Consider the following 5,550-nt stretch of genomic DNA (forward strand, 5'->3'; position numbering starts at 1 on the left):
CGTTCTATTAGGACTCGTATTCCATACAAGGCTTCTCTAGTACCAAGCCCTTTGCGAAAACCAAACTGAGTATCACTCTTTTGTTTCTCGAGTTTTGGATAAATTCTATTATGTATAATTCGGAGGAATATCTTTAACATATGACTCATCAAGCTGAGTGTTCTGAAATCTGCACATGTTTTTAGTGTAGTTTTCTTTGGAATAGTAATAAACGTAGATTGAAGCCAATCGTTTGGTATCTGACCTGTATTATAAATTTTATTAAAAAATCTTGTTTAATTACGTACACCATTATCTTTGTATAGCTTCACCAATTCTGTTGGTATTTGGTCAGAACCCACCGTTTTCCTATTTTTGCACCATCAATTACTTTTTGAACTTCATCTAAGGTTACATATGGACCTGAATCATCACTTAGATCGGTTGTCAGAGATGATCGGTTGATCGCAAATACAGTTCGGATATTGCTTTCCCACATGCGAAGTGTTTCGTCTTTTTCTGTTACGTATTTACCTTCGGTATCCATAAGTGTGCTTCTCTTAGATGTCGTCATGTTTCTAATTTTCTTGTATAAGTTAAATAAATCGTATCTTCTTTAATAACCCTCTATCTCCTCACTTTTTTTTTGTGATACTCTTCTTTCGCTTTTCTAATAAGAACACGTATAGATCTCTGCATATCCTTATATTTGCTATTATCTTTATTTCTATACCGACTTCTTTCGTCCATTAATTCCAGGATTTCATCTGTCATCCAAACTTCTTTCTTTCTAGATCTGACCACGCCCACTTCATTATTTGCAACTTCCATTATTGTATTTTTAATTTTCATAGATATTTTCTCAATGGACATGTCGTCGAGTTGTAAACTTAATAACTTCGTTTCAATTTCATTTTCAACTCGCATCCTCAAATCTGGGGTTTTTAATTTCTGTACATTGAGTTTACTCCTCGGTTGAGCTGAGCTTATCGTTTTGAACTTAATACTGATTTTAACAGCTAGCAAGTTGTGATCAGATGGAACATCCGCATCGGAGAAAGTTTTTGCGAATTTAATTGAGTTCTTATATCTTTTACTTATTGTTATAAGGACGATTTGGTTACGAATGACCCTGTTTGCTGTATCAGCTGGTGACTTCCAGGTATAAAGTCTTCGTTTTGGCAGTTTAAAGAATGTATTGGAAGTAATCAACTTATTACTTCTGCAGAATTCAGCCAAACGATCACCTCTTTCGTTTCTTTCACCTAGGCCAAATTTGCCAAAAATAGCATCGTCTGTACCTTGGTCTATCTTGGCATTAAAGTCACCCATAACCATCAGAACATCTCTTGACTTTGTACTTCTTATCAATGATTGTATTTAAAAATACAATCAAAATATTTCAATTTCATCATCAGGAGCATCAGATGTGGGTGCGTAAACTTGAATTATATTTAAATTAATTTAAATTTATTGTATTTAATTCAAGTGATGTATATTACCGCTGCATAGGCGGCTTCGAGAATCCATGTAACTCCCAATTATCTGAACTCAAGACTTCCATCCATCTTGGAGCTCGAATTTATTCCACTGTTTGTATATTTTTATTATATTCTTCGAATTGTTTATGAATATGCTCATTTAAGTTTTCATCCCAATCATATTTTAATTACCAAAGTTTTTGTATAAATAATTTTGCGATTAAATAATTTTTTTTACCATTCTTTTAGTTATTTTCTCATTTGATAATATATTTATTGAGAATTGGAATTCATTCTATTTTGGATTCCATTTCAATCCTAGTGTTTTTATTGAATTGTTTTCTGTTGAATATTACGCTTTTCTTTAAACATTTTTGTAACATCCTAATACTACGTTTTGGGATAGAAACTTTTATTGTTAATTTTCAAACACTTGTCTTATGTTAAAAAGGTCTCTCTTGCTTCCGGTTTTTATTCCGAAAATACTTTTGTTCTTTCACGTGTTAGTTAAACATCACATCACATGTATATATCTTTATTCATTATATTATATCAAATTCAGTAGAAGTGATTTAATAAAGTAATCCATTGATATCAAGTTAAAATATCACAACAGGTTATGGGCCCAGTGTGCTAAGGTAACATCATATTTTTTTTGATTTTCGTATGGAAAACTCGCATCAGAAAGTACAAAGTACTTTGGTAGCCGACTCAGCTATTGGAAACGACTTAAACGATTCAATTGAGGTTGTAATTTTTGACACAACAATCAGTGAACATTCTGTCGATATGTCAGAAATGAAGTCATATCAGATTCATCGCTTTAATGGTCAGAACTATCAGCTATGGCGCCGGCAAATGATCATCTACATGACATAAAATGAACTTAAAAGGTATATATTTGGCACTGAAATTAGAACTACAGCCAACGCAACAGTTTGGGACGAAAAAGATGCTGAAGCACAAGTATTCTTAATGAGAGGTATCGAACTAGATCAACTTAAATATTTGAGTGATTGCGAGACAGCTGCACAAATGTGGTCCAGATTGCAAACTGTTCATTCAGAGAACAATGACCAATCAGCGCAAGTACTGTTGGAAAAATTCATTACATGTAAGATGGGTAAGGAAGAAAGTATGATTGACTTTATTGCATCAATAACTTCACTAGCGCAACGTTTGAAAGATATAGATCTTGAACAAAAAGTGCCGATGATAATAGCAAAGATTTTGAGTAGACTTCCTGCAAAGTTTGATCATATACGCACTACTTGGTATGCTGTTTCAAAAAGCGATCAGAAAGTTGAAAAACTGACAGAGCATTTAGTAAACGAAGAGGCGCTTATGATTTTACGTTCAGCTGACACTCAATAAAATAGTACAATAAAATCTGCGTATATAGCAAAATCAGGTAAAAATCTCACAAATAACAACAACATCAGGTAAGTGCCATTATTGTCAAAGAGAAGGTCACTGGGCAAGAGAATGCCGTAAAAAGCAAAGAGAACAATACACCAAAAGTGAAAGACACTCACTCGTAGTACGAAAAGAAGAAAATGATAAAATGACAAATACAATTGACAATAGAAATGCACATTTATTTGTTCTACATAAAAGTTCAAGTACTGAAAGCAAAAATTTAAATATTTCTTATGCAGATTCTGGAGCTACTGATCACATGTCGTTTCAGAGGGAGTTATTTATGAATTATATTGAATTGCCAAATGCAGTATATCATGTTCGACTTGGCGATGGGCGAAATTTAAGTGTTGCTGGAAAAGGAAAAATAAAAGTAGAAGTTGCTGATGCTGTATACACAATTAACTATGTGTTATTAGTACCTGATCTTGATAAAAATTTTATTTCTATATCAATAGCAGCTAAATCAATGGATGTACAATTTGAAAAAGGAACAGGACGTGTGTTATTTATGAAAAACAATAAAATGATCGCAGAAGACAACGAACATAGCGGTTTTAACAGCTAGCAAGTACAAATTGAATTTGAAGCCACTTGCAGCAGCGTTTGCGGAACTTAATGTCGTTTGTTCTGATTCAATTAAACTTTGGCACGAACGAATAGGACGTGTAAATTTCAAAACGTTACGAGAAATGATTAATAAAAATATTGTTTCAGATTTGAAGGTTGGATCCATTCCAAAAGAAATGCCTTTTTGTAAAGGGTGCACATACGGCAAACAGCACAGGGAATCTTTTCCAAAAACAGGTGCAAACCGTGCGCAGCATGCTGCTGAAACTTTTCACGTTGATTTGTGTGGAAAAATGAGCACGCAGTCAATTGGTGGAGCAAACTATTTTATGTTGTTGAAAGACGACTACTCCAGATACTGCTTTGTATATTTTTTGAAAAACAAGACTGAAGTTATTGGGAAACTTATGCAGTTTATTGCAGATGTTCAATCTGATGGACATAAAATTAAAAGATTACGTTCAGACGGTGGTTTAGAGTTTTGTAATGATGATATCGAAAATTTTCTACTACAGCACAGCATCAAACATGAAATTACTACTCCGAGATCACCAGAACAAAATGGTTTTATCAAACGTCAAAACAGAACTATTGTTGAAAGTGCCAAAGCTATGTCGCATGCAAGAGACCTTCCATTGTACCTTCCTTCCTGTGGGGTGAAGCAACAAATACAGCAGTTTATCTTAAAAATCGAACATCAACTGAAGTTCTAGAAGGTTCTACACCTTATGAAAAATGGTTTAAAAAGAAACCTACAGTTAAGCATTTACGAGTTTTTGGTTGTGACGCATATGTTATTATTTCCAAAGATCAGCGCACCAAATGGGAGAAAAATGCAACAAAATGTGTTATGGTTGGATATAATGATTCTAGTAAGGCGTACAGGGTATACGATGCTCAAACTAAGCGAGTTTACATCAGAAGAGATGTCAAATTTGATGACAGATACAACGTGTACAACGAATATTGCGAATCAAAACAAACAATTTATGACGAAAACAACGTAACAGATGAAAAAGAAGAAGAAGAAAAAATAAAAAATGAAAACAACAAAAAATTTCAGAAAAAGGTTTATGAAAGTAACAGAGACGCATACGAAACGAGAAGTGCTACCAAGCAGAAAGCTAGAGAGCAACAAGAAATAAATGCTGAAGTCTGCATGGTACAATTTGAACTAACAAATTTAGATGAAGCCCTAAATAGTGAAGATTCAACTAAATGGACGGCAGCGATTCAAGATGAATTAGACGCATTGCACAAGAATAAAACTTGGACACTAATTGAGCCTTCAAATGACATGCACGTTATGACTAACCGATGGATTTTCAAGCGAAAATATAACTCTAGTGGTGAAAATGAAATATATAAGGCACGGTTAGTGGTCAGAGATTGTTCTCAAATACAGGGCGTAGACTACACGGAGGTGTATTCGCCGGTTGTCCGATATGAGGCAGTGAGAGCAGTATTAGCCATTGCAGCAGCGCAATGCATGCATTTAATTCAATTTGATGTAAAAACCGCATTTTTACATGGTTATATACAAGAAGACATCTACATGCAACAGCCATATGGTTATCAGCAGGACAGCAGAGTTTGTAAACTGCAAAAGAATTTATACGGTTTGAAGCAAGGTTCAAGGCAGTGGAATAGGCGAATCGTTGAATTTTTGCAGACTTTTGGCTTTAAGCAAGCTTGGGCTGATAAATGCGTATTTACGTATAATTTCGGCAACGACGTTATGTATCTGTTATTGTATGTCGATGACGGTCTTATATGTGGCAAAAATCGTGGTCTCATTCAGAATTTGTTGGACAAACTTCATACCTAGTTTGAAATTACCTACAAAGATGCTGAATATTTTGTCGGAATGCAAATTGAGATCGACACAAAGCAAGAAAAACTAATTATTTCTCAAAATATTTATACTTTAAAAATATTAGAACGTTTTAATTATTCTAATTGTTTTGCAGTTTCAACACCTACAGAAATGGGCAAACATTTTTAAAAATCTACTATAGATGGTCCGAAAGCAAAATTTCCATATCGGGAGGCGATTGGTTCTTTAATGTACCTCATGGTGTGTATTGAATCGTTTCCTTGA

Source organism: Teleopsis dalmanni, chromosome 1 (assembly GCF_002237135.1).
Source record: "Teleopsis dalmanni isolate 2A chromosome 1, ASM223713v2, whole genome shotgun sequence".
In the NCBI taxonomy this organism is placed as follows: domain Eukaryota; kingdom Metazoa; phylum Arthropoda; class Insecta; order Diptera; family Diopsidae; genus Teleopsis; species Teleopsis dalmanni.